Here is a 22173-nt window from a genome sequence, read left to right on the forward strand (position 1 = left end):
TAGAAGGTTGATCAGCACAGGATTTAGTCCCTGGAGCAGCTCAGTCTTGGGGTTCACATCCTTGGTGCCACTGATTGGAAGGAAAGGCGAGTCAGAAAGACCAGGCAGTCTGACTGAGAACAATCAGTTCAAGTTGCTGCCTAAGAGGGTGCCTGGGACTTCCCACCTTTGTCTCTGCTTCAGTTCTGGTCACACCACAACTTGTATGGCTCCATGGCCATTTACAGAGGTGCTCCTCAGTCTAGTCAGGGGCCTTGTGCCCTTCACACTGGCTCCTCCGCAGTCCCTTCGAGTAGAACATGTGTGAACCACCCCAGAACCTGGTGTCTTCAAATATTACCCAGAGGGACACTGCCCATGGCATTTCTGATCTATAATCCTTTTATAAGACATCTTCTTAACAAAAATGTGCAACTTCTTTGGCAAAAGGTCCTTTCCTCATGGTGGCATTAGCTGAACAAGTGAGTTTCTCGCTGGCTCAAGGCCCAGCTTAGCTCTCAGGTGTGTGAAAGCTATAAATAGAAAAGAATTAATTTTCCCCTCTAGGGAAAACAGAAAACTTCTCTTTTGTCTTTTGACAAAAGTTACCAATCCCACAGTTGCCTGATCTGAGAAAACCATGCTTACATGGCGAGGACACATACTGCCTTTTTATCTGTGGGACACCGTAAAGGGCTAGGAGTCTTTGTTGTGTAGCTCACCTCTTGGGTTTTTTTAAATTTTATTTTATTTTTCTTTATTAAGAAATTTTCGACTCTTCATGCTATCCACAGACCCCCCCTCCTCCCTCCTCCCACCCCCAGCCCTCTTTCCCAAGCCACTCCGCATCCCTACATCCCCCAAATTGAGGTTTCCCATGGGGAGTCAGCAGAGCCCAGCACACTGAGCCTAGGCAGGTCCAAGCCCCTTCCCACTGCACCAAGGCTGTGCAAGGTGTCACACCATAGGCACTGGGTTCCAGAAGCCTGCCCATGCACCAGGGACAGATCTCGATCCTTCTGCCTGGGTGCCCCCCAAACAGTTCGAGCCAAACAACCATCTTCCGTGTCCAGAGGGCCTAGTCCAGTCCCGTGGGGGCTCCACAGCCACCAGTCCACAGTTCATGGGTTTCCACGAGTGTGGTCCGTCATCTCTGCACATCCTCCCATCGTGATCTCGACGTCCCTTGCCTGCAGTATCTCTCCTCTCTCTCATCAATTTACCTCTTGGATGTTGTGCCTCATGTGGATTTCACAATGCTTACGAGACAGGAATGAAAAGTTATGATCACGGTAGGTTTAACTATAGCCATAGTGCAGACATTGCACCGGTGGCCTGTCAGCGGCAGGGGTAGAAATTAACTTTTAAAATCAGCCTAAGAATGGCAACTTCAGGGACTAATGTAGCTAGAGTTTTCCTGCCTGGCCCACAGTCAGAACAAATCTCTGTCACCCACCAGTCCCATAGCTGCTCAGACCCGACCAAGTAAACACAGAAACTTATATTGCTTACAAACTGTATGGCCGTGGCAGGCTTCTTGCTAACTGTTCTTATAGCTTAAATTAATCCATTTCCATTAATCTATACCTTGCCACATGGCTCGTGGCTTACCGGCATCTTCACATGCTGTTTGTCATCGTGGCGGCTGGCAGTGTCTCTCTGACTCAGTCTTCCACTTCCCAGCTTTATTCTCCTCCTTGTCCCGCCTACACTTCCTGCCTAGCCAATGGCCAATCAGTGTTTTATTTATTGACCAATCAGAGTAACACATTTGACATACAGAACATCCCACAGCAGACTAAACCGGAAAATATCCCAGAATGAGATTTGGCTTCACAAGTATGGTAAAGCCCTCGGGACAGGACATGGCTGCAGCCGTACGACGTAAGCAAAAAGGAGCAGAAGAGAACCCTTATTCAAAACGTTAGGAACAAATTAGCTGGCTGGCAGCACCCCCCCACCCCCCCGCCACCCCAATGCAGGGGATAAACACTGGGTTCCTTACAGTTTTGAAGGGGTGGAAATTTCAAAATCAACATTAATATTCACACGCTGCTCGTCCTGTGTGGATGCAGATGAGCTGGTTCCGGCGCCAATGGTTTTCCATACCATGGACGCAGCTCCTTGCTTCACTTGTCAAACAGATGGCCAGTAGCCGCTGGCAGATTGCATGGGGGATGACTGACATGGGGATGTGTTGCAAGTGTCTTAGAACAACACACGTTGTAGATATAGATGTTAGCACTGGCCATAGGCAAGAGTGGGGCTGAATCCATGCCACATCTGATATGGCGAGCAGGTGTGGTTTGACACTGACTAGCAGAATCCCGCCTCCCTTGTCCACAGCCCTTGTTGTCGGTGTCAGGGTTTCCTTATAAATTTTCTTATAAATACTTAGGTGCATATTATAACTATGTGTTGGTAACTGTGATCAGTGTTGGTGACGTTCTATTTTCCAATCCTGTCCCCTTCCCACTCTGCCATTAGCATTATGACATAAAAAGGAGCTTTGCTTTCTGTATTTTGTACACACGAGACTTAACTGTGTTGTTGTGTTGAAATAACACTCCGTTGATGACCTCCCTCTGCCCATTTCTGTTATTTGGATCTTTCTAGAACTTCCTGGCTAACCCACTTCTCTTCTTACATCGCTCCTTCCCTGCAGGGTCACTTCCACTCTGGAAGCTTCCCTTAAGGTGCCTGAACTTCCAAATGCCAAACGCATGCCTACCACACACTAGCCACCGTGCTATGCTGAGAACTCCAAGGATCCGGATGCCCCCAGACATCTCTGCTGATGTTCAATGGACATGTGAAAGTTCATCATCCCAGGCAAGCTTGCCGTCCAAACATTCCTCTTCACTGCTCACTCAGTTATCCAAGTGTAGGGGCAATTCCTTTCTCCCTCCATCAAAGCCCCATAGGTAGTGTGGTGATTCCCCCAGAAATCTGGATGCACATGGCAGTGACCATGAGTTTGGAGCAGCACTTGCCTGAGTTTCAACCCTGGTTCTGAATGTTTATTACCCATGTAACTCTACTTCATCTCCTCATCTTAAGAACACAAGATGGCCAGAGAGACAGCAGTTAAGAGTACTTGCTGCTCCTGCAGAGGACCCAGGTTTTGTTCCAAGCACCGACATGTCAGCTTACAGCTATATGTAACTCCAATTCCAGGGGATCTGATGCCCTCTTCTGGCCTCTGAGGATGCCAGGCATGCTGGTGGTGCACAGACATACGTGCAGACAGAATGCCCATACATACAACATAAAATGAATAAATCTTTACAAACAACAAGAGGAGGAAAAGAATAAGAATAGTAATTATACTTGCCACAAAGGGCCTCTCTGGGGTTTGAATGACTTAGTGAGTTAGAGGTCTCAGAACACAGGAAATAATGGAATAACTTGAGTTTGCATCTCCTGCACCCTGCCCGATTGCTTCCACTCCCTCGTTTGTCCGTTCTCACCTCTCACCAAGACTGTCTCTGTTGCCTCCCTGTGTTCTCTGTCACATGACCTGCAACGTCTTCATATTTCTCCCCAGAATTACTTCTTAAAACGAAATGTGACCATTTGCTTTCTATCCTTCAGGGGCTCCACAAGAGCATCAAATGCAGTTGTCTGTGATCTAAAAGACATTGCCTGGACATCTGCTCCTCTCTGTGTTCTCACTTTCTTCTTCCATGTGTGCTCTGAAGTGTGGGAATTTTTCCATTTCTTATCCCCTCCTGCCCACCTGAAAGCCTTCAGCTCTGTCTTCAAGGCTCGCCTTACACTTTATGCTTTCTAGGCGTGGGAGTCAGGAGCTCATCAGTCCTGCTGATAGCTGGACTCAGCCCTGTCAAAGGTCTAACCTCTCTGTCTGGAGGATTTGCCTTAGAGCTTATTTTAATGATAAATATGAGTATGTTTAAAACTGATCCATCCATCATATTGCCCTTGACTTTACTACAGTGCCAGAGCTGTTAAAATTGCATAATTTCACGGGTCTGTCTATGAGACCGTTAGTGCTCAGAAGAATGTGTCCTTGCATCCCTAGCCTCTAATTCAGAGCTGGGCTTGTGCTGGGTGCTTGATACCAGCTTGCTGAGTGACTTGTCCTCCTGCATGTCATCCGGAGACCACAGTGTGAATGTCATGGTTCCTGAGACTGCACCACTGAACCATGCTGACACGTTCTATCCTTGTCACACTAATGTGACTTGTCTTTGTAGATCCACAGGGGTGAGAAGGGTCCAGGTAGTTCTAGAAGACACAGGAATTTGGAGGATGAGTAGCAAGTAGCCTGAATAATATTGAAGGCAGGGTCCTCTGAGTGGTTCTCAAGTGCCAGGGAAGGTGTTTGTTTGTCTGTTTGTTTGTTTGTTTTTTGTGTGTGCAATTCTCAGGTTTCTGGTGGCAGACCTAGGACTTTTGTTATACCCATTTTATATCTGAGGGGACTGAGGCCTAAAATTCCACTGTTCACAGCTGACAAAATGTTGTGGAAATATTAGTTGAAGATGTGTTACATTTGTTTATGCTGTGGGATGTTGTGGATATCGCTCTATATAAATAAAGCACTGATTGGCCATTAACCAGGCAGGAAGTATAGGCGGGACAAGGAGAGAGGAGAATTGAGGAAGGAGGAAGGAAAGGGAGACGGGCTGGAGCCACCGCCAAGACAAGAAAGATGTAAAGTACCGGTAAGCCACGAGCCACGTGGCAAAGTAAAGATTAATAGAAATGGGCTGAATATAAGAGTGAGAGCTAGACAATGATAGGCCTGAGCTAATGGCCAAGCAGTTTAAATAATGTAAGAGTCTGTGTGTTTATTTTATAAGTGGGCTCCAGGACTGGCGGGACTTGGTGGTGGGAGCTGGAGAGAAATTCTCCAGCTACAGTGGGATGTTTGTCTAACAATGCAAAGACGAACTGCATTCTTTTATGTTGCATTTGTTTAACTCTGTGAAGCTGTGTTGCTTTGCCTGTCTAAAACACCTGATTGGTCTAATAAAGAGCTGAGCTGTCAATAGCTGGGCAGGAGAGGAAGAGGTGGGGCTGGCAGGCAGAAAAAATAAATAGGAGAAAAAGAAGATCGAGGAGTGAGAAAAGGGGGAGAGAGAACTCTAGGCGCCAGCCACCCAGCCACCCAGCCACCCAGCTACCCAGCAAGCCATGGAGTAAGAGAAGTAAAGGAAGGTGTATAGAATAGAGAAAAATAAAAGCCCAGAGGCAAAAGGTAGATGGGATAATTTAAGAAAAGCTGGCTAGAAACAAGCCGAGATAAGGCTGGGTATACATAAATAAAAATAAGTCTCCATATATATATATATTTGGGAGCAGGGTGGCGGGCCCCTCAAAGAGCCAAAAAGCAAAGAGTTGAAAAACAAACTACAGCAGAGATGAGCTTGGCCTTTGGATGAAGGGCTTGCCTCAGCAAAGGCAGTGCTCTTCATCCAAAGTCTGGAGGGCTCCTACCATATTCGCCTTTCAGTGACATCAACAACCTGTCTAAGAGACGACAGTGTAGGAAGCTTTGGGACATCGCTCCCCCGTCACATCTGGAGGTTGAACCTAACCGAATGGAGCAGTGTGGAATGGCTAGAAATCAGCTGTGGAGAAAAGACAGTGGTGTTCTGTGCTCTGAGTTAGTAGTCTGTATTCTTGCTTCGTTCTCTGCACATTTCCAACCCAAGCAGGAGACCTGCCCTGTGCTTGACTCAGCAGAGGCGTGTGATGGAGCCGAAAGCAGAAAGCTGAAAGCAGAAAGCCTTGCTTCTGATTTCAAAAGCCTTGAGTCTCAGAGAGGGGTGAAAATTCAGGGCATGCGTCGTGTGTCTTGGGCAGAACATAAGAGGGAGATTTCTTCCCTCGAAAAGACGGGTTCTCAGTCTGGAGTGGGTAGAACCGGAGGAGTCTATGGGCTCCTGAAGCAAGTGCCTTGCTCCTCTCCTCCTGGCAGGATGTTGAGAAAAGGATGCCTGGGTGGCTTAGCCAGGCAGACTTAGCAAAAGGATCTTGAGTCTGAAGAGCAGGTCCAGAGAAGCACAGAGGCTGAGATAGAAAAGGCCAGGCTCTGAAATAGGACTTGATGACCAAAGGTCCCCTAAGGTTTCAATACCCCAACTCCCCTTCTGAATATTGGTATGGAAGATGTTGAAAGGACCAAGGTTTTTTTTTTTTTTTTTTTTTTTTTTTAAAGATTTATTTTTATTGAGTATGGGGTCTAGTATGTACCCGAGGGTGGCCAAGGAGGCCAGAAGAAGGCATCAGATCCCCTGGAGCTTGAGTTATAGGTTGTGAGCTGCCTGACCTGGGTGCTGGGAACAGAATTCAGATGCTCTGAAAAATAAAGAAGGGCTCTTAACTTCTGAACCATCTCTCCAGCCTCAGGATCAAGTTTTGTGCCGGCCCTGATGGGCACTCAGAAATGAAGCATGCATTTAGGTCAGTCCAAGTAGTTACAGCAGTCTCTACCTCATGCCTTGCTAGAAACATGCTAGATGTCGTCTGTGCCACCCCCATCCATCCCACATGAGCAATGAAGGGCATGCTTGGATGCTTTGTGTGGGGTTTTGTTCCAGAAGATGCACTGACATTATTTTGGGCCAGAGAGCGCCAGGCACTGGGCTCGGGTGTGAACAATCAGCTCTGGAGCTGGTGGGCTCCTTGTATAAACTGGTAGTGCTCTAGGGCCAAACTCCTATGATTTACCCTGTAATGGACTTGAGAAGTAGTGCTTAGAGAACAATAGACAATGAGAAAGAGGAAAGAGGTGTGTGTGTGTGTGTAACTTGGGGGAAAGCCCTGGAAAGGAAGGAGGGGCTAGAAAGGAGACTTGGAATTGGCTTAGGGGCCCCTAGGAGCTGGTTGGTGACCCCGGTGCTGGGATATCTTGGCACATGCCTCCCCTTTCTATGCAGTGATGTTCAGTACCAGACAGAAGACTCCTGCCTGTCTTTGCAGATGCCAAGGGCAGCGCAGGAGGCGAGGGGGAGGGGAATGGGAGGAAGTATTCCGAACAACCTGTGCTTGACACAAAGCCACTCTTGTGAAATGATCTCTTCGGGAGGGATGAGAACCGGAAGGTAAACACCCATGCCTTCCCTCTAAAGGGGCGTGTTTAAGCAAAGATGCTGCCCATTCTCACTTGGGACCGGTGGCTTCCCACCTCCAGCTCAGCTGGATGGTAGACTATCTCAGTGTGGGGTCACTTTCAATGTCTTCTGATGTTCTTCCTCAGTGGTGTGCTGATGTCCGAACAACTTGAGCAGGTTCCTTCCATTTGTTAGGGGAAGAGTTGGTCTTCACTTGAAGCTCCTCCCACTAGGTTCTCAGCGTCTGAAAGTTTCCTTGAAGTGATTTGAAGAGGTCACCATTTGTGGAGGTGTGGGAAGAAGTAAGAAACCTACAAGGAAGGCATCCTGGGAGTAGCCACAGCCGGAAGCCATCAATCCCCCTAGGCCTGCCACAGTGAGGGGAATAGCTGGTCTTAAATTAGTCCAGGGAGGCCCAGAGTCATCCAGAAACACTACCTGACCCTCAGATGTGCAGGGACTTAGTGACAGCCAGAGCCGGGACACCAAAACTGGAAGCAAATGAAGAAGACATCCATCTTCTCTCCACCCCCCTCCCCCAGCACCCACTAGCTCTCACCAGCCGGAAGCCACACAGCAAGCTTAATGCTGGTGGATGCAGCTCTCTGCCCCCTGCCCCAGAGCCCACTCCTCTCCACTCGGAACTGACCAGGAAAGGTCAGACAATGGATCCGGAGTGCAGCAAGCTGAGAGTGTTCCAAGTCCAGGCTTCCTGGGTTTTCATTTAATATTCTTCCCTGTGTCTTTTCTCCCCAGTCTCTGGGCATAGGTAGGTGGGTTGAATGTAATGTTCTGTTGTCCAGTGGGCAGGCAGGGAGCGCTCCCTTTTAGGAGCTGAGATTTTCCAGCCTTCCTTCCTGGTACTTCCCTCCTCGGTGATGGATGAATCCGTAGTTAACTGCCCAGGGTTTTAAATCCATACATTTAAATTCCATTTCCTCTGAGCACTCTAAATAGTTCCTTAGAGACTAGATGCTGTTAGCATCCTTCTCAGGCCCCCCTCTTTCTTTTCCCCTCGCACTCAGTCAAAGGAAACTACTCAGAAAGTCTTCAGGGCAGTGGAGACGGTAAGATCTGAGCTTCTCCAGGAAATAGAAACTCGATAACTCTAAGGGTCAGAGCTGAATTTACTCACAGAACTGGTTAAAAAATAAAACACAGAACCGTAGGGAAAGTGAACCCCCCAAAGGGGTCCTTATTTGTAATTCTATTTTTCTTTAAAAAAAAAAAAAAGAAAGAAAAAGTCAGTGTAGGGGTTGGTGAGATGGTGCAGCAAGCAAAAGCATTTGCCATGCATGTCAGACTTCAAGTCCTAGGCATTTGAAAAGCCCTATTCGGTTTCAGATACCCTGACTTACAGTTGCAACATCATCTCTCCTAGGTGAGAGGCAGCAACTTGAAGCCCTGAAGCTAACCGGCCAGCTAGCCTGAAGGGGGGGCAAGAATGAGAGAGAACCAACTCCTGAGAAATTGTTCTCTGATCTCAGCAAGTGTGCTGTGGAATGTGTGTACTCATATTCACACACACACACACACACACACACACACACACACACACACACGAAAAAAATAATTAGGTGGTTTTTCTCTAATTGACAAGAAAATACATATAATAAATAAGATGCTGGATAAGACGGCTCATGGGTAGAGGCTCTTGCTGCCAAGCCTGATGACCTGGGTTCGAGCTCTAGAACCTACATGGTAGAGGGAAGAACCAACACCCACAAGTTGTCCTCTGACCTCCACACACATGCTGTGGCATGAATATATGCCCAGTTCACATGCACAATAAATAAATAAATAAATAAACAAACAAATATAACCAAAATACATATAAGCCAGGCTTGGTGGTGCACACCTGTAATCCCAGATACTTGGGAGGGTGAGAGGTAGGAGTCCAGCCTGAGCAACACAGCAAGAGCTTTTAAAAGCAAATAAAAGAAAATAACAGGGGCTGGAGAAATGGCTTAGTGGTTAAGAGCACTGGCTGCCCTTCCAGGGGACCTGAGTTCAATTCCCAGCAACCATGTGGCAGCTCACAGCTGTCTGTAACTCCAGTTCCAGGGGATCTGATGTCCTCACACAGACATATAAGCAGGCAACCACCAATGCACATAATAAATAAATAAATTAAAAATAAGAAAGAAAGAAAATAACAATATCTAATTACGTAAATGACATTGTAGCTTACATACTGTGATTCTTTAATGCTTTTTGAGTATTGATTTCTAAGTGTGGATCAATGAACTCATTTCACAGCTGTGTAGCATATTAGTATATGAATTAGCAGTTTACATCCATATGTCCTGAGAGACAAAATGGGTGGCGTTAGCTTATTCACAGCGGTGAACTGACCACTGCTACAAGAGCATCCTTATACATGGTTTCTGAGGCAGGCATGGGGAGTTCACTGGGTGATGGGGACACACAGAAGACTAGAGTGGGTTGCTAGAAATACAAACTGCTGTTTGCAGACAAGACATTACTAAGCACTTACTACCTGTATGGACTCTCAGGAAGAGGGAAACACTAAGGTGAGCAGAAAAGGAAGCGTGTTTTCACCCTCACTGAGTGTCCACTCACTGAAAAAAGAAAAAAAACTAACACAGAGTGAGTGTGAGTCAGCCTACATATACAGCAGGGCTGCTGTAACAGGGGTGTGACTGTGGGAACAAGGGAGCAAATGTCACTAACTCTGAAAGGTAAAATGAGGAAGTCAATTCCTGGCCTGAGGCCAGGGAGACAAGGTGAGGAGATGGATGGGATTGGGGTGCCACAGGCACAGGCAGCAGCAGGGATGGTCGAATGCAGAAAAATATGATCACATTCAGGGAGCTAAGCCTAGGGGGTATGAATCAGATGGAGAGGCTCTTAGGAAGGGTGTGAATTTTCTACCCCATCCGTCACCTCTGTGGTCTGGTTACCACCAGCTAAACTATGTGATCAGAGTCACGCCAGCTGGCTCTTGGCCTCTTCTTAAGCAGCGCTTTTTAAAATCACTCACCGTCTGTATTTCAGGAATCCCCAGTATGTTTCCTTCATTTCTTTTTCTTTTTCTTTCTTTCTTTTTTTTTTTTTTTTTTTGGTTTGGAAAAAGATGAGTCAAAAACCGCAGCAATAAGTGCTTAGATGAGGAAGAATGAGGTTCCAGCCTTGCACTCCCTCTGATTTGTCCTGTCTCCACTTCTCTTCTTCTTCGCGGTTGTTGTCACAGTGTGTAATGTATTAGGAATAAGCGTAGTTGATTGCTTTCATTAGACCTATTAAATGAGGCCCTTACAGCTCATTACCACCCAGGCTTCACTGCATTATTCTTGCCTCTTCTATAGCTCTGGTGCTCAAGTGAATGTGTGGGTAGTTCTCTTCATTCTTGGAAAGTGAGTCTGGTATGAAATTAAATGTCAAAGGTAGGAAGAAAAACTGGTTGGTTCAGAACTGATCTCTCAATGAATTCATTTTAAAAGATGGGGTGTAGATTGAGGTTTATGGAAAGTCACTTGGGTTTCATTGTGGCGGGATGTTTTATCTCCTTCCGTCTTCTGCTGTTACCATTCCCAGATGGGTTTTGGCAGTGTGCATGGGTGCTCCAGTAGAGGAACTCACTGGACATTGTGTATATAGTGCTTCAGCTTGTCTTTGTCTGGCTTTGGGAAGTGGTGGCCAGAACAGTCTGCAACATGGAGCTGGATTTGTGTGTAGGTAGTGGCCGTACTCTTGCCCCAGCTTTTGGACCTGAGAGTGCTCAGGGGCAGGACTGTTTCTGCCTCCATCAGTCTGCCTGCCTCCTGTCTGCCATGGAAGTAATGTGCATTTTATCTGAATCATTGGATTTTTGACTCTTTTTGTTAGTGGTTTAATCTAAATCCTGATTATGGCTGGGTCAAATAGTACATCTTTTTAGGATATAGATGAAGATGTTAGCAGACTTCGTGTTGTAACTTTTAGCACAATTCCTCCCCTAATTCAAATGACTTTTACTGAACTTCATTCCCAATTTGTAATAATCCACAGCAAGCTTCATTTTCTTACATCCGTTCAATCCATGATTTATATTATTCTTCTGGCTTTTGTGAACATTTGAGTTTATAACTCTTGGGGACAATCTATATGAACATTTTTCAACTTTCTTTCATCTTCCCTGAGTGTCAATAGCATGCTCTCTGCAGCATTCCACAACCTGGATGCAGTAAAAATAGACCAGATCACCTGGGCCTGAGAACGGATGAATGTTAGGAACACTGTGACTGAGACGATCTCGATGTTGAAGGCAAGACCTAGCTTAGGTTTGTGAGGGAAGCAGATAAGAAAACCAATTGGTGGGGGGCGTGTGGGGTGAAAATAGAATGTGCTATAGCCCAGGAAGTGGAAGAGCCTAGGGATTTCTCTTCACTTGGCTTTCTATTTAATGGGACACTGGTTGATGAACCCTGCGAATTCAGCTCTTTCAGCTCCTTAAACCAGTATGAGTGAGATTAAAAAGTTGATTTTATAGTTGGAAAAGAAGTGACATTTTTCCTATCAAAGTTTCCGTTCATCTTGCTTCTTGTCATAGAGCTTTAGGAGAGACAGTGATGTGGGGAAAACCCTGGGCGGAGAAAGACTGGCCAGGCCCTGGAAGCGTAATGGTCCTTTTGTGGTAAACTATGGTTAGGAACAGAAGGGAGACCTTACAGCTGAGGATGTCAGGGACCTGAGAGTAGGAAGGGTGAAGGCTGGGGACTGAATGTTGACGTCAGTATGAGTAGACACACGACATAAAATCACTGAAATGGAGTTCGATATAACCAAGTGAGGTCCCCAAGTCACTGTGGAAAGGCCACTAAGAAGAGAGAAATTGAAACACCAGCTCAACACAGCCAGTGGGCACGCAGGCATCCGCCTAGCTTCCTAGAGACTTATGAGGCCAAAGAAGGGCCAGCCCAGGGCGGAGTTGTGAAGTGGGCTGCGGTGTTAGGATGGTCTAGATTTAAGAATAATGCTTCTCAAAATGTGTGTCAAAACTACCAGGTATGTTTGGTCAAAATGTAGATTCTGGGCCTCCTACCTAAACGGAATTAATCAAAACTATTCTGGGACCAGAATAGCAAGTACTGCAGAAAAGGTTAGCCAGAGGGCATGGAGCTGCTCTGGGGATGAAGGATGTCAGCATTCACAGTGCTCCTAATGTGTTCCAGGCATGGCGCTAGGTATTTGGTGGGGGAAGGTACTGTGTGTTAGGATTCTGTACATGCGCAGCTCGGGGTCTTGTCTGGACCCTTACATCATCAACGGGCAGAGGGTGACTATGTACCACCTTAAAAAGCCGGTGTGGAACCCATGTGCGCTCTCTCTCTCTCTCTCTCTCTCTCTCTCTCTCTGTCTCTCTCTCTGTCTCTGTCTCTCTCTGTCTCTCTCTCTCTCTGTCTCTGTCTCTCTCTGTCTCTCTCTCTCTCTCTCTCTCTCTGTCTCTGTCTCTGTCTCTCTCTCTGTCTCTCTCTCTCTCTCTCTCTGTCTCTCTCTCTCTCTCTCTGTCTCTCTCTCTCTCATCTTCCTTTCTCTCCAGGCCTGGCTTCTTTCTAATAAAGCCCTTTCTAACTCTGGTAGTCATGGCCGTGGCCCGTGACTTTTCTACCACTAACCAGCGCCGTCTTACCATCGCTGTGTTACTGACATTACAATAAAATAAGTAAAGACTTTTACTTTTAGAATGTAGCAAGGGTTTCTGTATTAGACACAGTAGGAGATGCAGAGGGACTCTGGCTAGCGATGATGGAGGAAGCTCCATGGAGCAGATCATGGCAGCGTCCCAGAACACGAAGGAGTTTCCGAAGCAGAAGTCGTTCCCAGCGGGCACCAGGTGGAAGGAGTACAGAGTGTTTGGAAGGAGCACTGGGCTGTGAAAGCAGATTCAACAATGGCCCGTGGAAAAACGTCTGTAACTTCAGCATATTGGGGTCGTCTGAAAAGCAAGTGCCTGTGAGAGTCTTGTGGGGATTAGTGGAGTGTGGCAGCAAAGGTGCTCTGTGACCATCCTTGATTCTGGCTTGTGAGGAGGCTATGCATGTGAGGGGGTAGGCTGACTCTGTAGGCTTGGAGCTGTCAGTCTGGTGGGAGAGGGAGAAGGTTAAAAAAACAAAAACAAAACCAAAAACCCAAAACAAGAACTTTTAGGAAATGTTAGATTTTCCAGAAGTATTGAGGGCTAAAGAGAATAAAATGGGGCTTTCTCCTGTTGAGAATACAGTCAGTGTGTGGGGGGGGTGGGGAGAGGGGTGGGGGGAGGTGGGGGAGCAAAACAGCTTGACCCCCCAGCTGTCATTGACAGGCTTAGAGGCCCAGACACAGCTTCTGGGAGACAACACCTGGACCCAGGAAAAGCCATAAGCTGACCCCACCCAGGGAGGGCCTGCATCTAAGAGGAAATACCTGACATTCCAAACATTCCCTATACCCTAGACAAATGTCAGCCAATCAGGGTCCTGAACCCTGGAAATCCCCTCACCCCAACCTCTGCTATGATTAAAAAAAAAAAAAAAAAACCACCACCCTGCCTGGGCTCGGGGCCCTCTGCTCTCACCACTGTGTTGGACAGGGAGTCCAAGCTCTGAGCTTGAAAATAAAGGCTCTTTGCTTTTACATACGGGATTCAGTCTCCATGGTGGTCTTTGGGGATCCCCGTGATCTGGGCATAACACCAGCTGTATTATTTGGCCAAAGCCTCCCACCAAGAGCAAGACCTGAATGAAAACACAGAAGGGCTGATATGGTAGTGAAGCCACAGAGTGAAGGAATGGGAACCCGGAGGGGCGTGGAGAGCCATGGGACTCCTGTGGCAAGCCTGAAGATGAAATGGAAGCTAGTGTCAAAGCTCCAGGCTAGACAGGTTGGTTCTAGGAAGAGGCCACACTGGCCCCATCCTCAGGCTTGGAAGGACTTCCTGCAGGGGGTGTCTAGCACCCTGCTGCTGGGCCTCCTGGAGGCTGGAGGCGCTGCTTATTCCTGTTGAGGCTTCCTCCTGCCCACACGCCAGGGAGTCCGTGTAGTGTCCTTCCAAGCTGCTCACCACCAATTTCCTTCATTTTAACTAAAGACCTCAGGTGAGCGGCTTTTTTCTCTACATTCTCTTCTATTTTGAAATAAATTTTAAGCTTAGATCAATCTTGTAAAATTAGCACAAAGAAGTAGGGATTTTGTTGTTGTTGTTGTTTTCATCTTTTTGTTTTGCATGATTGTTAATCAAGGTACACAGGTGCACATGTATTATTGCTCTGGAATATTATAGCGTATATTTGCTATGTTCTGTAACAGTCTCCTCATAGGCATGATGCAGCCATCAAAACCAGGAAATTAATGTTAATTCATTATTACCATCTAGTTTTCTAGCCTTTTCAAGTTCCTCTAATCAGCTTCAAAGTACAGAATCCGGTCTGAGATCCTGTTTGCTCCCTCTCTAGTCTCCTGCACCCTGGGAAAGTCTCCTTTCCTTGACTAGTGCAACCTTGACACGTGGGGAGACTACGGACGATTTTGAGACTGTGCATTTATTTCTCATCGAACCATCATGTGCCAGCTTTTATCACCTGTTAATACTTCTTACTTCATTCAGTTGCTACTACGATCTTGTTACAAGGTGCTTCCTAACTCATAATTATTTTTATATTTATCACTTGTTATTACACCGTAAGGGCTAACTTCTTGTTTTCATGTACTTGTTTGGCGAATTTCTGTATTATTCAGTGGGTTATAATTTAAAGATAAGTATTAATTGTGCTTATAATCCCAGGTTTGGATGGTGGAATCCCCTTCAAGCTGGCTTTGTGTCCCTGTGACACATAACCATTATCCTTAGGGAACTTCCTTACTTGATTATAATATGATGCTTTGGAACCATAATTTGCCTTTCCTGTTCTAGCCCCCAACCCCAGATCTGTTCATTGCCACACACACACACACACACACACACACACACACACACACACACACACTCCTATATCTTGCCATATAGAGACTAATACTTTCAATTCTAACCCATCATCACATTTCTAACTCTCTTATTTACAACAAGAAACCTGATTTCAACTGTCCTTAACAATTAATAGATCACATTGAGTTATTAGATCAAAGTCTCCTCATACATAATCAATTTTACGTAGCCACCATTTTCTCCCACCGTCGCTACAAGCAAATATGATCCTCTCTCACATACATTTTAATCCCCCAATCCTGCCTGATCCCCACTTCGTGGACTCCCTTTGGAGCCAGCTCAGGCTCCAAAGCTCCTGCCAGGTTACACCACCCCCTAGCCTGTACAAAACGCGTCTTTCTGCTGTGAGTTCCTGCTGGGTGAAGTAGCCTAGGCCTTTAATCCCAGCACTCAGGAGGCACAGACTGGCAGATAGATCTCTGAGTTTCAGGCCACCTAGGACTACAAAGTAAGACTGGTCCCAAAACAAACAACAACAACAAAATTTAAAAATTGTTCTTTTTTTCATTTAGACCCCAATATCTGTTGGCCATAACAGCAACTCGTCCTTCACACAGATGCCTGTCTTGTTTGGCCCACATAATGGCTGTTGGACCAAATTACTTAAGAAAGTAGGAAGGCATCCAGGAAATTTCAGAAGGGAGCGGGGCAGGTGGCAAGCTGTGTTATCCAGTTGGAGAAAATCAGAAAAAAGAATAAAAGCAGAGGACCATGATGGACTGCGTATTTATTTAGTGAAGCCATGGAAGAATCAAGGAAGACAGAGGCAGATCTCATAACTGCAAGGGGTTGGGGGGGGGGGGGCGGCATGGGGGAGGGGCATCAGAGGAGACCGCTGAAGGTGGAGAGGGCAGGGGAGGAGGGCTGTGAGGGCAGGGGAGGAGGGCTGTGGTAGATGCTTTGGCATCGGTTATTGTAGGTGAAGCTAAATGTACGCTGTTCAAGATGGAATTGAGAGATACTCAATATGAACATTGAGTAGAAATGATCCCAAACTGTTCTTATTAAATACCCAGGTTATTCTGGGCCTTTCGTGGACATGGCAATTTCCTCAAAGCAGGATTTAGGAAATCTGAGTCATAAGACCCATTATTATGCAGATTTCTACAACAAAGCAAGATGTATTTATAAACATCTCATTGAAGCTCCAGGAAGAGTAAGCAAAAAGGTTTTTAGTGAATGAGGAATAGTACGTGCAAATTAGCAGTGCAGTGCCCGTTATTAGCCAAGGTGTGTGAAATGCCGTTAGCAGTTTTTGATTTGGTGGATCTTAAATATTGTATTTCAAGAATAGAAAAACTACTCAGAAAAATTTCCCTTAGGTCACTTTCATTTGAATTATTTTAGTTTCTCAGATGTGAATTTCTTTGCTGTTGGATGTCTGAGGGATTAAATCTTGCTGGAGAGAGAGTATGGCACTAACACAGGGACCAATGTCAGAGGCTACAACCTACAGTCAGATGAACTCAAATCTTCTCTGGACCATGCGATGTTCTCTGGTTCATGTACAAATCTCCATTTATCTTATCAGTCTTCTTGAGACTGCTGTGATGTCCCGAATTAGTCTCTAAGTCTCCAGCATTTCTGTAAGGAGTCAGTCTTGACCAGCTCTAAGAAATGTCATGTGTGCAAAGCAGTTGGCTCTAGGAGAACCTTAGGATCCTTCTAGAACATCTAATAAAAATGTGACTGGTGAACAATTGACTCTTCTTCCAGAGATGTTAAGGTTTTTAAGGAATTCATTTTACCACTTACATTTTAATGTTTGTTTCTATTTAAATATATGACATTAAATAATTTATAACTAATGAGATTTCTAACAGCTTAATTTTATGCTCTTTTTCTGTGTCATAAGAGGAAAAACTATGTTATTAAAAGAAAAGAAACAGTATACCTGAGGGCTGGCTAGGAGTCAGGATGATTAGTCTTAATTAGCATCTGCTTTCATCTTCATTATTTTTCCATCGAAAGAAAATGTAGAAATATTTTAACACTGACAAAGTTAACTGTTTCAGCCTAAATTATGAGTTCTTTGTATCACACAGGTATTTAAGAAATACCGTAAACGTATGTCAAAGAGTCTCTGTGGCTGAGTATATAAAAATGTTCTAAAAGTAGAGTTTATAGCAAATGACTTTTAAGGAAAATGAAAATACAATGGCAAGGAAGAATGTCATGTCAACAGATTTGGGAGGAAATTGAGACAGTGAATTAAAACTCACCCCAGGAAATATGAATAGGTAAAATTCCGGAACTGAAGACTAAAGGAAGGATGCTTCCTTGACTGTGAGTCAACTACCTGGCAGAGTATCTCCTTAACAAAGAATAAATCCGAAGGAAAGGACCCCTGGAGAAATGTAGTCTTTCCCACATTAAAAAAAAAACCAAAACAGTGGTAGCCTGGAGACAGGAAGAACTGCCTGTCAGAGGCTGCTCTCTGGGATGAGCTGTTCCCAGCCAGACTCAGATCCACGGCAGCCATCTTGCCTTGGCCGCTCCTTGGCCTCCTCAGTGGATCAGTGCAGTTCTCACGTTCATCCCATATTATTCTTGGTTTCTCTTTTTTTCTTTTTCTGGCTTATAAAATATCTTTACTCCAAAAGGAGATCAAGGTGTTATCAATGCAAATCTCGGATTAACCTTGTTAACTACAAACCAATAACAAAAAACCGACTCTGTGTCAAGGGCCATGATGGAGACGAGGTGGGCAGTGAAGAGGTGGGAGAAGGTTGGACTGTGGGGCACGAGCCTGCCATGTGGCCAGGATGGTGTGTCTCCGCAGCCACCCGTCAGCCTTTCTTTTGATTACTGGCTTTTACTTAATAAAACAACCCCGGCCTTGGCACACTTGATAAAAAATGACTGCAGTCCTAATCGTAGGTGATAAGCTTCGTGTACATTCCAATTAAAATGGGTGTAGTCATGCCTTCCTTTCCAAAGCTTTGCCTGTTTGGTTGGTTGGGTTTTTCCTCCATGGGGGATTTTTATCAACAGATTTTCATTTCTCGTGCCTTTTTTTCAAATGAACTAGAGAAGATTAAAGCTGAGCAGGATGTAGAGACTGATTTCCCTTCTGACCTTTACAAGGATGCATACAGTGAAGATGGTTTAGATTGTGAATTTTTCTCTTTACCTTTCTTCATATCAGGTTTCTCCAGTCCGTGAGCATCCCACATCAGCGTTACCCTGATAACTGCTGTTTGCAGTCACATATACCAATTCCATCAGGTGGCACTTGCCTTGTTTCCGGTTTTCATAATGTGTTAATATCTCTGCTTGGAACTTTTTCCTCCTCATCCAAGTTATTTTCAGTTTTTGCAATTTTTAAAAATTAAAATATAATTGTGTTTTTCTCCCTTCCCTTCATCCCTTCCCTCTATCTCCTCCCACATATGTATAAAACCCCCTTGGTACCTCTCAGTTTCTTTTTTTTTTTTTTTTTTTTTTTTAAATTGGTTACAAACTGTATGGCCGTGGCAGGCTTCTTGCTAACTGTTCTTACAGCTTAAATTAATCCATATCCATTAATCTATACCTTGCCACATGGCTCGTGGCTTACCGGCATCTTCACATGCGGCTTGTCATCATGGTGGCTGGCAGTGTCTCTCTCACCCAGCTTCCTGTTCTCTCAATTCTCCTCTCTGTTAGTCCCGCCTATACTTCCTGCCTGGCCTCAGTTTCTTGACCTACTTTTGTTATTGTCATATTTATCTGTATAAACACATAAATATATAAATACAACCAACTTGCTGTGTCTGTTTAGTACTGCCTGTGTGTATATGATTTCAGGGCGGACCACTTGGTATTGAATAACCAACTAGGGGGCACCTCCCTTGGGAAGAATAATTCTCCCTCCCTCAGCAGTTGTAAGCAGCCCAGAATTCTTTACCTGGGCACGGAGTGCCGTGAGATTTCCCCCTTCCACGTTAGCCTGTGTGTTGGTATTGTCGTTGTTTAGGTCTTGTTTGGGCAGCCATATTGTTGAGGTATCATGGCTGCAGCTTCTCTGTCATTTTAGGAGACAGTCATGCGACTGACTTCCTGGCCCTCTGGCTCTTACCATCTTTCTGCCTCCTCTTCCAGAACGTTTCCTGAGCTTTGGGTGCAGGAGTTGTGTGGTAGATGTATCAGCTGATGCTGGCTACCCCATGGTCATTTGCTGCATGCGTTTTGACTATGTGTGGCTTTCTGTGATGGTCTCTCTGTTGTGAAGAGGGGCTTTTTTGATGAGGGTTGGGAGCTACACTTACATGCCGATATACGGATAAGTATGTAGAATGCACGTAGGAATTATAGTGATTGAGCGAAATGCCAGTGGTGGGGTCTCCTCTCCTCTAAGATCTGTGCTCTCACTAGACAGTTAGCTAGGTTTTTCCTACCCGTTATCATTTCTCTTGCTGAGTGGACCTTAAGTCCAGTTAGAGATTTATTGGTTACTGTCAAGACAGAAGCACCATTATCGAACCTTTAGAGATGGCTTGCCATGTTGGTCATAGTTGTGATTCATGAGTGTCACAACTGGGTGGGACCACTGATTGCCTGCTTCCCTTGGCAGCTTGCATAACACGCTTCTGGTTCCATGAAAGCTAGTCCTCAGAAGGAGGAAGGAAGCTTTCAGGTCAGAACTATCTGGAAGCCTTTCAAGTCCTGTGTCCAAAGTATATGGTGTCTTCAGCAATAAGGACTTGTTTTTCTTTCCTGGGAGACAACCAGCAACAACAGCAATAGATTATATTATTTTATTAGCATATGTGTATATAATATATTTATATGTATTATATGCCATTTTAAGTAAATATGAAATAATATGATTCCCGTTGGCTTTCCCAGACTTCTGTGGTGTTCTTAATCCCTCTCCCCCCTCTCCTTCTGTACGGAACTCTCTCTTCTCTCTCCAATTCAAGTTCCCCACCTTTCCCATGTCCCCTTCACATCACTTATATCCTGCTATTCAACTCCCATTTAATCATATTTAAATTTGTTAAGAAATTGTACACAAACATCTTCTTTTTCATATTCCCAGATTTCTCTCCATAATAAAGCAGCTTATGTCAACCATAATAGTTGTGTTTGTATGCTGAGTTATGAACATTGGAATTTATTTCTATTTCTTCTAATAGGTGCCACCTCCCCTGAGCTTTTGAAAATCTACATTTCTTGAATTGCTACTGAGGTGGTACAGTACTATTATTATTATTTGCAATTTGCATTGTTTTAGTATACATTTCAATTTTCCACTAACAGAATAAGGACTTACAGATCTTCCCTAATTATTTATGTTTGTTGAATGCTAAACTTTAGTTATGTTTACCATATTTATTCTAGTCTGTTGCACTTCTGCTTATTCAAATAGACTTTGCCATATTTTGTTTTCACTATTATATTTATACAAATATCCATCTTTTCCCCTGATGACAACTTCAATATTTTCAGTATTTAGAAGGGTTTTTCTTTCAGCAGAAATTCCATATGCTTCCTTCAGTTTATTTTCATTCTTAATCACTGAAGTCTTTAAACCCAGCTGGAATTTTTCTCAGTACATTGTAAGTAATACTAGATCACATTGCATTTTTTTTTCTCAGAAAAAAATATCCTGTGGCTGGGGATGGGCTTCAATGTGTAGAGCACCTGCATAGCATGCTCAAAGCCCTGGGTTCGGCCTCAGCCTCAGTAAGACATGTGGAGTGGCACTTGCCTTAATTCCAGCACTTGGAAGGTAGAGGCAGATAAATAGGGAGTTCAAGGTCATCCTTGGCTACATAGCAAGTTCAAGGTCAGCCTGGGATACAGGCTACCTGGTCTCCAAGAAACAAACACAAAAATGCATTGTTTTTTCTCTGTGCCCAACTCTGTGCAAGGCACTGCTAATTTTCAGAAGGTAAGAGCATAAGGTAATTTCTGCCCTCAGGGACCTTATACTCCAAAGAATCATTCAAGTGGGTATGTTCAGTAATAGTATGTATAGTGTTATGATGCCAATAAGTAGAAGGTATATAGAGACACCAGGTAGGATTGTCTAGCTAATTCTTGAGGAGTCACAGAAGATTCCCTGAGGAAAAGAGGTGTCTAGTCTGAGAACTAAGAGTCAAGGCATTGACCTGGTAACAAGAAGATGAGGAGGATACTGTTCTAGAGTGGGCATAGTGAATGCACCATCTGCCCCAGAATGATGTTCTACCACGGCTAGAGAAGACCAAGGGCTGAGATGATCCCTGTCCTGAAAATATCTTGAAAAGGAGAAGAAATAACCTTGTTCTCATCGAAGATGGCTAGCAACCTGAATGGTTGTCCAGCACTGCTCGGCTGTGCTGCCCTAGTCAACAAAGCATGGGGTTCCTGGTGCATGCAGCCAGGATTGGGCAGAGATGAGATCTTGGAGAAGGGAGAAATGGTCCTAGCAGAGTACCTCAGCCTGCCTCCCTAGTGACCCACACCTCTCCTGGGCTAGATGGTCCTATCCGTACTTTTTAAAGGAGAGCCATTCAGCACAATCAGGTGATCTTAGCTTGCTTGGAATATACTGTAACTCTTCCTTAAAAAGATAGGTTTCATGCTAACAGAGTGTCATCTGGAGCAGACCCCACCAACAATCACTGCATTTAAAGGGGAAAAAACATTTCAGCAAGAAAAGGCATGGGAAGAGGAAGTGGTCACCAAAATTAAATGCTGGAAAAGGACAAAGAAAACAAGAAGTGTGGAGTGTTGTCTCTACTGTCATTCGTGGTGTGGGAGTCCATGATTTCAGTTAGTCAGTTCGACAAACTCTGTGCCCGGAAGTGTTTGGACGGTAATGAGAAAATAGAGATGCGGGATATTGGATTTTAGGGCTTTGCAGTAAGAGAAATATATACCATCTGTGGACACTGTGTGACTGACTCCAGCTTGCCTTGTTTCTGGTTGTAGTCTAAACCATGGGGTTATATGTGCTTCAGTTCCAGAAGCATTCTAGAATTGAATTCTAGAGTTCTTTCCCCATAGTGCTAGTCCAGCAAACCTCCCAGTAAAGAGATTGGCATTTAGCAGGTCATATTCTGCACGAAGTATGTGAACAATGGTCCTGAACTATGAAAATGTGTAGTACATACATTGGACAGCCATACACAGAAGCCATGATTCTAGAATTCCCAATTTTGAAGCAAAGAAGTATGG

The sequence above is a fragment of the Peromyscus californicus genome, unplaced genomic scaffold, assembly GCF_007827085.1.
Source record: "Peromyscus californicus insignis strain IS unplaced genomic scaffold, ASM782708v3 Scaffold_6__1_contigs__length_162567912, whole genome shotgun sequence".
NCBI lineage: Eukaryota > Metazoa > Chordata > Mammalia > Rodentia > Cricetidae > Peromyscus > Peromyscus californicus.